The sequence below is a fragment of the Marmota marmota genome, unplaced genomic scaffold, assembly GCF_001458135.2.
Source record: "Marmota marmota marmota unplaced genomic scaffold, marMar, whole genome shotgun sequence".
Classification (NCBI taxonomy): Eukaryota; Metazoa; Chordata; class Mammalia; order Rodentia; family Sciuridae; genus Marmota; species Marmota marmota.
Window position 1 is genome coordinate 7,267,795 of NW_026000000.1, and position 12,239 is coordinate 7,280,033.

Genomic DNA, 12,239 nt, shown 5'->3' on the forward strand with positions numbered 1-12,239 from the left:
ACACTATAATAACATTCTGAATGTGTGTGTGTTTTCCCATTTTGATAATATTTCTTTAGATGATTCCCAGAAGTTAGATGGCTAGGTAAAAGGACACAGCATTTATAGTTGTGTATATGTGTTGTAAAATCATTTTCTACAGGGAATTGTTGCAACTTACTATGCCATCAGTAATGGGTAAAAATACCACTTTTGTACCAATGCTAGTTAAATGGGCATAATCTGTTTTGAAAAAAATGGCAGTTTATCTTTTTTAACATTTTATTTTGAAATAATCATAGATTCACAAGAAGTTGCAAAGAAATGTTCAGGGGTGTCCTATCACCCTTTACCCCACCTTTCCCAGTGTTGATTGCTTGCATAACTATATCAGTACTAGGAAACTGACATAAGAATTTATTTTAATTTCATTGTAGTCATTTGTGTTTGTATGTATAATTATATCCCACGTTACTGAGGCTTCATGTAACTACCACCACAATCAAGTTACAGAAGAACTATTTCAATACCACATACTCACTAGTGCTTCCCCTTTATAGCTACATTAATTCCTTCCTAACTCCTAGTAGCCAATAATTTGTTTTCCGTCTCTAATTTTTTATTCCAAAAGGATTACAATGTTTAGCCTTTTCTCACTCAGCCTAATTCCCTTGGGGTTTATTTGTATGAATCTATAGTTATTTTCTTTTTATTACTGAATTGTATTATGTGGTAAAACATTTGTGTTGTTTCTAGTTTTTTACTATTTCAACTAAAGATTGTATGAAATTTTGTGTATAGATTTTTGCATGAACATAGAATTTTGTTTCTTTGGGATAAATGACCAAGAGGATGGTTTATAAGTTGTTGGTAAGTGTATTTTGAACTCCAGAAGAAATTGCCAAACTACTACTTACCAAAGGAGCTGTACCAAACAATGACTGTATATTTTTGCTAATTAATTAAGTGCCCCTCCCAAGAAAAGATGTTTTTATGTATAATCTGTTAACAAAATTATATTCAATTTGATTCTTCTCCTCATGTTGTTTTGAATCATTTAAGTTATTTATACTTTACTTACTAATAGAAACTGTGATTTTTTGAAATGGAAATGTTTTGAATTGAAATGTTTTTAATGTTCCACAATTTTGATTACCTAATAGATAATAATTATTGAAGTTTGAACATGGCCTTTATTATTTCTTTCTATTGGCACCTTTCCCTCCCTGGCTAGTTTTCAGTTAAATATCTTTGAAGGAATTAAGATACTTGTTATTATTCTTATTTCACAAATGAGTAGTTGTGATTTAGAGATGGGCTTGTTAGGCCAATGTGACATAGTTTGTTCCTGGTGGGGCAGTTTGACCCAATTAATGTTCTTTCATTACTGCATGCATCATGGTGTGATTTTTCTCTGCAGTCTGTACCACTTCCTGCTGCCTCATTTTCTCTGTGATAAAAGGATGGCTATACCCCTCTTTTTCACCTTTCTTTTTAAATTCTGCCTCCCTAACCTCCCATTTTTCTGCCTCTCTTCGCTAAGAGATGAGATACCGTTTATCTTTGAATTTCTAAGGTAGATGTCTAAGTTTATCTTATGGCAGTCCTTGTCTTTGCCTTGTTATTTGTGAAGTGTTGACATAATCTAGTGAGTTAAAAGTTTCATGGGGCAGAAGCTGGAACTTAACAAATTTTGTGTCTACTGTAGCAGCTGGTATAATGCCTTACATTTATTTAGCAAGTGGAGATAAATAATAAAGATTATGGAGATAAATAATTATTGATCTTATTTTAGCAGATCAGATTATCATACTGATTTTAAGGGTTATCAAAGTCAGGAGAATATTAGAAGAAACAATTCAAATTGATATGTTTCTGATTTCTGTCCTTATTCCCTGCCTGAATTTCTGTCTGTCCCCTAGAGGATTAGTGGTGGTAATCCAAATCAAAGTGGTTGGTTAACTACATTGTCAGGAATCAGACAATAAGATTATTGTGAATCCTCCTAGTTAATGCCTCCTGTTAATTTGGAAGAGCTTGGAAATGTGAAAATGCAGTTGACACAGTAGGAATAACACTAACAGCCTTTTTTTTTTTTTCCCCCAGAGGCTTAAATCATCTCCACAAAGTCCTTGTAAGGCAGCATAATGCACTGCCATGGCTCTCAGATTATTATGCATCTGACTCTTGGAGGGTTTATTAAAGCATAGTTTGTTGCCCACTCTTCTCCCCAAGTTTCTGATTGATTAGGTCTGAGTTGGGAACTGAGACTTTGCACTTTTAAGGCTGATGTTTTGGGTTTAAGGACCATATTTGGAGAACCACTGATGGAGAACAGAGAATAATATTAAAAATGGGAAATTATACTTTCTTTGCTTTGAAAAACAAGTTTTGGTTAGAATAAAATATTTTTTTAGCAGATATAGTGATGTCAGTATAATATGAGAATTTTCTGATTTAAATGACATTACTTTTCAAACTCAAGTTTAACATTTAACTTGCATTAAAAGTTTGAGATAATTTTTCTCCTAGGCATATCTTCTGTATACTGCAATTTTCAGTATATAGACTTAAAATTCTTCAGCTGCTTTAAAGGAAAGGAGATATTATTGAGGACTTGTGTATATCGAAATGAATGTATTATTACATTAAATCTTGTAACCTTTTGTGGAGTGTAGGTAGAATATTCATTTTATAGAGGAAATATAATTAGGTTTAGAAAAGTATGTAAAGGAGAGATATTTAAAAAAATATGTTTATTATGTAAGTAGCATGTTACTTGTACTAGCTTCTTTCACTTAGTATAACATTTTCAACAATCATCTACATTGTACTACATGTCAATACTTTATGCTTTTTTGCTGAATAATATTCCATTGTATAGATATATCAAACATTGTTTATATATTTATCAGTTGATAGATATTTGGATTGTTTGCTGTTTTTGTCTATTATCAGTAGTAATTCTCTGAATATTTGTGAAAAGGTTTTTATGTGGCCATAAGTTCTCATTTTTCCTAAATATATACCCAGGAGTAGAATTACTGGGGTATATAGTAACTTTTTAATATATTGGGGAACCGACAAACTGTTTTTTGAAGTGGCTACATCATTTTATAATTCCATTAGCATTATATAATGGTTCTAATTTCTTCACATCTTTTTTTAAAAAATATTTATTTATTTATGTATCTTTAGTTTTTAGGTGGCTACATCAGTTTGTTTTTATGTGGTGCCAAGGATTGAACCCAGTGCCTCATGCATGCTAGGCGAACACTCTACCACTGAGCCACCACACCAGCCCCTTCTTCACATCTTTATCATCACTTGTTTTTGTGTTTCTTTTATTTTAGCCATTTGAATTGGGTATAGTGGTATCTCATTGTGGTTCTGATTTGCATTTCTATAATGACTAATGTTGGTTATCTGTTCAGGTGCCTAATGGCCATTTTGGAGAAATATATTTAAATCCTTTATGTTCTTATTGTGGAGTTATAAGCATTCTGTAATATTCTAGATGCAAGTACCTTGTCTGATCTATGCTTTGCAAATATTTTATCTTATTTTGTGGGCTGTCTTTCCATTTTCTTGATGGTATTCTTTGAAGCATAAAAGTTTTTAATTTGGATGAAGACTAATTAATCTTTATTTTGTTGCTTCTGGTTTTGGTGCCATATCTAAGAAACCAATACAGGTTATAAGGATTTACTGTTAAGTTTCTTCTGCTTTAATTCTGTTAACCTTTTTGTATTCATTTTTGTATATGGTGTTAGAGATATTCTCATCTGCTCAAACCCAAAGAATGGAATAGACACACAAGTTACAGAGAAATAGGGGCTTTTTATTGACATTCTTGCAAGATCTGGTATCTGTGGAGCAGGCATACCCAGAGCAGTTACAATCAGCATTTTATCTGCTAGTGGGTAGTGCTTTAAGATCTCTCTCCTGGATCCTCATTGGCTGAGTACTAATATTCCGAAACATTGCCCAGGTTTTATTGTCTCCTATTGGGTTATTTAAAGAAATGTACTTTTAGTTGTTTCTATCTCCCTCTGTTCTCTTGTGGTGGGAAGGCCTTTTTGGGGTGAGTTTATCTTAGCCCTTACACAATTTCTCACTTTTGGTTAGGCTGGCCCCTTTTTCTCACCTCCTTTACCAAGGGACTGTGAATATGACATACTTGGGTATAAACTGCTGGTAATCACTGTTTTATTTCCCCTTTGGCTCTTTTCTTTCTTACGTCCCCAGTAATTTTACTTTTAAAGCCAAATACTTGAATATGGACCACTTGAATATGGGTCACTGGACTTTCTGTTTCTCACACTGTGAATTAGGGATCCAGTTTTATTATTTTCCATGTGACTATCCATTTCAAGTTAATTTTCTCATGTGGTAGAAAGTAAGGGTCCAGTTTCATTATTTTGCTTGTGGAATTCAGCTTTTCCAGCACCATTTGAGAAGACTTTGCTATCCCTATTGAGTTGTCTTGGCACCCTTTTCAAAGCCCAGTTGACAACAATGTGAAACTTTATTTTGTTCTGTCAACTTTATTCCCCTGATCTATATATCTTTTGTATGTCAATACCACTCTTTCTTGATTACTGTAGTTTTGTAGTAAGTTGTAAAATCACGAAGCCTGTGTCCTCTTTGTTCTTTTTGGAGATTGTTTTGAGTATTTTGCATTTTGATATGAATTTTAGGATTAGTTTATTGCTGCAAAAAAAGCCAACTGCAAAGGGCAATTTTTATAATCATGTTAGTAGAATCCAAATTAATTTTGCATTTTGAGATAGTGCCAATAATTTCAGAGTTGCCTTATTGAACTTTTGACTCCTGGAGTTGAAAGGAAGACATAAAGTAATAGATAACTTATCCCTCTGTCAGGAAATTGGATATCCTAGGGTCTCCTTGAATTTCAATGTCTCTTACTCTTACAGAGTTAATTTCTCATGAATTGAAAGGTTGTTTCTCTTTGTTACTTAAGTTATCAGAATATAACATTTGTATTTTGTAATTCTCTGCTTTTAAATTGGATACAGTGGTTAATTTTGGTAAAAGGTGATACTAAATTTGATACTTTGAGATGGTACTAAAGCATGTCTTTGGTTGCAATACCTCTGTCACCTTACTATAAGGTAGAGTAGTCATTTTTTCCACCTCTCTTTAATCAGAATACTCAAGACAGGACCTTGTTTCCTTTTTATCTGGTGACCTTGCGCAGAAGCATGACTGAAGGGATAATATATGGCAAGTTTGTGTTTAGTGTAGATCATAAAATATGAGGTGATTACTAAGGTGCTGATGATGGTTTTATATTTCTTTAGGGAGAAGGGTCATTGCATTTTTGACCTGATTTTTATTTGCTTTGTAAACGCAGAGGTTTGAAGGAGCCTAAAACTATGCCAAAAACAATTTCTTTTATCATATTCTTCAGGTTTTTGCTTATATATAATATCTTATAATTCCAGCTAGATATAAATGTATATTTAAAATATTTTGTTCTGTCTTCTAATTTATTTAGCTTTATAATTTGTTGTTGTAATGGTTCCATAATAGTTCATTGAATTGATAATTTTTGTAACGGGGAGGTACCAGGGATTGAAGTCAGGGGCACTTGATCACTAAGCCACATCCCCAGCCCTATTTTGTATTTTATTTAGAGACAGGGTCTCACTGAATCACTTAGCTCCTTGCTTTTGCTGAGCCTGGGTTTGAACTCGCAATCCTCCTGCCTCAGCCTCCTGAGCTGCTGGGATTACAGGCACACACCACCATGCCTGGCTGATAAATTATTTGCTCAGTTGTTACAGTGTTAGAAATTTGAGGAAATCTATCTAGAGCATATCTAGAGATTCAAAGGTGTTTTCCTGTGACCATTTGCTATTCTGTAATTGTTTATGTATTTAACAAAAGACCTTAGATGTTTAATACATTTGCCTGCTTTCTTGTCTGTAAAATCTCCAAAGATATTAATTTAGAACTTTATCAAGTCATGGCCCATAGGGATATCATTACCCAGGCTTGCAGTGATTATTGAGATGTGCCAGACACATATAGATGACATTGGTAGAGGAAAAGATCTTTAATGCAAAAGAAACAATTTTTTGGCTAGGTTTTAAATTATAAATTTAACTGTGCATTAACTTTGCATTAACTGTGTCTACTTTCAGGAGTAGGAGTGCTCCTTAATCTAAGGGATTCTTAAACATTGTTCATTAACAGAATTTGGAAATTTTATTAAGTTTGATACATAAAAGCAAATTGTATGTTTTATGGGATACTATTGTAATATTTCAATGCATATATACATTGTTTGGTATTTAATTCAGGGTAGTCATATTTGATGTGTCAAAAACATTTATAATTTCTTTATATTGAAAATATTTGATATCCTTATTTGTAGCCTTTAAAAATATACAGTAATTATCATTTCTATAAGTCATGCTACTTGACAGAAATTGGAAAATCTTCACTTAAAAGTTAAATTGAGCACTAAATGACTTGCCTTGCTAAGGAAGAATATCCAGGAAAACTTTAGCAGTATATTAAGATTGATATTTTCCAGGTATTTATTTTGAGGCTGTTGATATCTGTTTCCTTATAAAATTTTTCTGTGGTTAAGTCTGTAAGTAATGTATTTTATAAACCAAATGAACTTAGGAGTAGTTACTATCAACAGTCATTTAATGTGATTCCATGTTATTGTTACTACCTGCAGACTAGTATCCAGTACAAGAAGTAAGGGTCCCACAATCCTTCTGAGTCTCTTATTGAACATTCTCTGTTGGAATTGAAGTTAGAAGTATTGATGCTTTTATTATTTTGTCAAAACTCAGCCAAAATCACAGATATCAGACTATTAATTTGCAATTTATAATTACATATTTAGGTACTACTGAGTCAAAATGTTTGTTATTTAGTGTTTTTGCCTCTTGAATGCTAATATTGGTCTTCTTCACTGCCAGCTGTTAGAAGTGCTAGGAACAAATAATCTTGTGTTTTATGGCCCTCCTGTGTAGTGTTCCACAAAATTAAATCCAAGCACTTCAATAATTATATTCTAAATGAATCAATATACTATACTACTGGTATTTTTCACAGCAAATTTTAACAAAATATACTGTATGTTAGGAAAGGTTCTCTTATTAATGTATTGTAGAGGAGTTTTAAATACTTTAATCTCATACAACCTGTAGCACTATTTCATTTCATTTTTAGTAAACTTCTCATACAACCTGTAGCTCTATTTCATTTCATTTTTAGTAAACTAACTCATGAAATTTATATTGTACATTAAAGCCAAAATGATGGAAGAAGGGTCTGAGGGTATGTTTAAGAGGTTTTTTTTTTTTTCTTTTTTTTTTTTCTGTTTCTGTGATTCTGGCATCTATTTCTGGATCTGGGTGGTTGTTAAAATGTGGACATTTGCTTTATAATTATCCAGTAAACCATACACATATTTTGTGGACTTGTTGAGTATACATTCATGACAAGTGTAAAATGTCTATTTAATATAAAGAGCCTGTACATTCTAAAATTAAACTCTTAAATTCTAAAACAGCAAGATTTTTTATCAAGTGGATAATTTGTTGTTAGGAAATCTGAGGATGTTAGGGACTATTTCATCTCCCTTTGCATGTTTTATGTCAGGGATTGAAAAGACAATCCCTTCTATTGGTTTTTCCATAAAGACTGCCATAAGTAACTAAATGAGGTGAATTTTCCTGCTTTTGTTTTTGGCATTGGTGGCTGCTAAAAGTGGAGAGTAAAAGGTAGAAGTATAGCAGTTTGAGGACATTTAAAAAGAAAAATGAAAAAATTTCAAGTAGAAAGCTGTGTCTTGGCTAGGGATATATTCCTCTTTGAAAATCATACTTTTTTTTCTTTTATAAATATAAAGTCTTTACCTCAGATTATATATACAAAAAAAATAAAACTGAGGAATTGTGCATCTTTTGTCTTTGCTACAGTTATGAAAACATTGAGCATGTGTTGCAACATTTATTGTTGTCTAATGACTTAGTTCAAAGGCTGATTTCTTCTATATAAGAGTGTCAATCAGTAATGAACTTTGTGTACTACTTACTTTTTTCCTTTTTTCTTGTTATTGGTTCTTTTTAGTTATACATAACATTAGAACTCATTTTTTAAAAAATGAATAAAAAAATAAAAGCATGGAATATAATTTGTTTTAATTCAGTCCCCAGTACTTCCTCTTTCCCTCCCTTCTTACTTCCTCTTTCCCTCCCTTCTTTCTTCCTCTTGTTCCCTTCCCTCTACCCTACTGAGCTCTCTGCTATTTACTTACAGTTTTTTTTAAGTGTCTTGTGGATATTTGTGATGTTGAGATTCACTGTGGTATATTCATATATATATATATATATATACATAGGGAAATTAGATTCATTGCACTGTTCTTATTCCCTCCTTTCTCCCTCCCCTTCAATCCTGTTCATCTGCTCCATTGTATTTTTCTATTTATTTTTTACCCCCTCCCATTTTCGATTAGCTTCTGCATATCAGAGAAAATATTTAACCTTTGAATTTTTGGGGGGGGATTGGCTTATTTCACTTAGCTTGAATAGTCTCTGGTACCATCAATTTATTGGCAAATGCCATCATGTCACTCTTTATGGCTGAGTAATACTCATTGTATATCTATACCACATTTTCTTTATCCATTCATCTCTTGAAGGGCACTTAAGTTTGTTCTAAAACTTGGCTTTTGTGAATATTGCTGCAGTAAACATTGATGTGGCTGCATCATTGTAGTATATTGATTTAAGATCACTTGGATATATACTGAGGAGTGGGATAGCTGGATCATATAGTGGTTCCATTCCTAGTTTTTTAAAAAATTTTTTAAATTTGTTTTAATTAGTTATACATGACAGTAGAATGTATTTATGCACTCGTTTCTAGTTTTTTCGTGAATCACCATACTGCTTACCAGAGTGGCTGCACTAATTTGCAGTCCCCTCCACCCCCAACTATGTATGAGTTGTACTACTTACTTTTAAAAGGCAAGTAGGTATTATTTTTAATTTTGAAGGATGCAAATTAACTGTGTTTACTGTAGATCAAATTTTATGCCTAGGTCACCTTTTCTTCAGTTCTTGATATGTTGTTTTATTTATTTATTTATTTATTTATTTTTTAATATTTATCTTTCAGTTTTCGGCAGACACAACATCTTTGTTTGTATGTGGTGCTGAGGATTGAACCCAGGCCGCACGCATGTCAGGCGAGCACGCTACCGCTTGAGCCACATCCCCAGCCCCTGTTGTTTTATTTTTTAAAATATACTTTTAGTTGTTGATAGACCTTTATTTTATTTATTTTGTTTATTTACATGTGGTGCTGAGAATCGAACTCAGTGCCTCACACATGCTAGGCAAGTACCCTACTACTAAGCTACAACTCCAGTGCCTGATATGTTTAATTTTAAAATTAAAAACAAACCAAGTATAGCATAATTCATTATCCCCCAAATTGAGGCAAAGTACTGTTATACCTGTGCTTAACTAAAATAACATTTTTTGAACTTATGTGACAATGAAAATCTTTAAAAATTATAATGTACAGGCATCACTAGAAGTTCAGGAAAACAACATAAACTTGTATTAAAATAGATTATCAACAAAGTTAACTCATATCTATGTGTGTGTATATAGTAATATTATCACACATATCATAATGGCTAGAAGAAATGAAGTTTGAATTCCTTTCTTCATTGTGTTATAAAAAAGTTAAAATATATTTAGAATTATTAGGCAAACAAATCAGTTATCACTAAGTAGCATAAAATGCATCTGAATAGTTGTATGTTTATGCATTGTTGAGCATTGATGCATTTATGCATAAGTAGTATGTTGTGGACTTCCTGGCCTTATAGAATATGACTTACTATTATGGGCAACTAATTTTATAACTCTTAACTATCAAAGTACTTAGTATTTTTTGTATGTTAAAAATTTTAGAACAAAATTATTGTAAAAGATTTTTTTTCCTCATTTCTTCCCCCCTCTTCACCCTACCCATCAGAATCTCTATAAACATTTCACTGAATTTGAAGAGTTCTTTCAAATGGTTTGGGAAAAGTTGATCTAAGGCAATTGGTTGTTGTAACCAATGTTTAAGTCAGAATCAGTTTCTTCAGCCAATAATTAGTTAAGATTGTGGCCTTCATCCAATAACTATTCAAGATGATACCCTTTTTGTATTCTGTGTTGTTTGTTTTTGTTTTCTTCTTTTTTTTTTTTGGTACTATAAAAGTGAATTTCTGAAAGCATATAAATCCATTGTTCCTTAGCTTTTGATTTTATAATTCTTCATTAATAATCTACTTTCTGAGTCTTTCTTCAAGGCTTAAAAAAATTTAAAGTGTCCTTGTTATATTTGTCATAAAGAGCCTGTAGCAAACTCCTAATCAAATGAAAGCAGCCTTGAATGTTTCATAAGACTACAGCAAATGTCTTTATCTCTCTAGCTTACGAACCTCTGATTTGGAGTTCAGTGGAAATTTAACCTTTTTGGACTTCTTCCCTTGATGACTCAATCTCTGGAATCAATAAGGTCTGCATTACTTTATAGCTCAACTTAATTTAATTCATGAGAACTGTAGGAACCAAAAGGCAGCTAATGAGAGTCACTAAAATATTAAAACAGATGGATGTGCCTTTTAGATTTGTACAATGTGTGTGGAATTTCTCCAACCACCCTCGCTCCCCTTGGTTAATGTGTGTGTTTGGATTGTGGAATATTTTTAAGGTTTTATATTCATGATTCTTTAAAATAGTACATGTCTTATAGGACAAATTGCTTCAATTGGAATGAAGCACTTTGCTTTGATAAATTTGCTGAGTTATTTTGGAATGTCAGTTTTAGTTTAGCCCTCCATGCACTGTATCACTGATGCAATTAGGGCGTTATTTTGTAATTGCAAAACACTCTTTCTGTGATAGATAAAGAGGATGGATGTTAAATATACTCAAAAGTAGGAATCCATTCAGTAGAATTCCTCCTATATTCTAATAATGTAATTAAGCTAGTACATTAATATCCTGCAACTCTAGCCTTTCATTTATTCATTTGGCTGAAATAGTAATATAAGACATTCGTTCTAAAAGTTGCTATGGCATTGATTTCATTATTCAGAAACCTACTCTGTTAGAGGAGTGATAATAATTCTGTTTTAATCTCCTCTGTGTTTTCATTTGTTTATCATCTAGCTCTGAAGCGTTTTTGTTGTTTTGTTTGATGTTTTATGTATGTAGCTTGATGAGGATGCCTTAATTTCTAATAAATTAATTTATAATTATTCTTATGTTTTAATTCACTCATCACATTTCATGCTTAACCCTGGAGGGACTATTGTAATATATATTATCTGGAAAAAATACAAATGAATAAAAACAGAATGTTAGATCTATTTTTGAACTACTTCAATGTGCAATCTATATAAAAAGCAGTAAGCTCTGTTACAGAGACTAAATATGTCCATTATCCTCTTCTAAAGGAAATGTACTGTTAACACTATGTTCTACTAAAGACTGAACTAATGGTGTTTCTTCTTATTTTAGTATTGGTACTGGTAAATAAAAGTACTCATTCATGATTTATTACTATAGTAATGACAGATAATGTTAACTACATGAGGCCATCAGATTCTAAGCTCTCTAAACAATTAGTTTTTCTTAAACTGAGTGGTTATAATATCTGGTTGCCACAGATGTTCTTTAGTTACATGAAGAGCGTTAGAAAAAGACATTTTCTACATTAAGGACCATTTTCAGCACAGTAAAAAATGGAATATTTTCCAATAAACTTCAGAGTGATATATGTTGAAGTCATCATTACTATTATTGGTCTTATCCACCTCAGCCCTGGAAAACCCAGCTCTGAAAGATAAACAAAAAAACACATTTCTCTGGGAGTGGCATGTTGAAGCTGCTCACTGTCTCTGCTGCTTGGTAACTCAGAACCTAGTTACTATATTGAATTAACTATCAACATATACCACCTTTTTCCTGGTAGTTGATTTCTGTTTCCCTTTATGGTCCTGTCCTACCTCCAGACCTGCTCTTGTTAAAAACCATTCCAGCTTCAGTTCTGTTGGGAACACTTATCTGTTGCAGGCTTAGCCTTATCTTCTCCAAGTTTTCTTCCATAAGATCCTCCTGGAGATATCTTTGGTAGAAGATCCTGTTTGTTATCTGTGGTAGAGATAGTAGTAGTGCTTATTTTTGAGATCTTTACTT

General features: G+C 32.4%; 1 protein-coding gene across 4 annotated transcripts in view; it reads left to right on the plus strand.

Moving 5' to 3' along the window:
* Parg (poly(ADP-ribose) glycohydrolase) overlaps window positions 1–12,239 on the plus strand; it is a 114,709-nt gene that overhangs the window by 18,504 nt on the left and 83,966 nt on the right. The gene's annotated exons all lie outside the window — the stretch shown is intronic.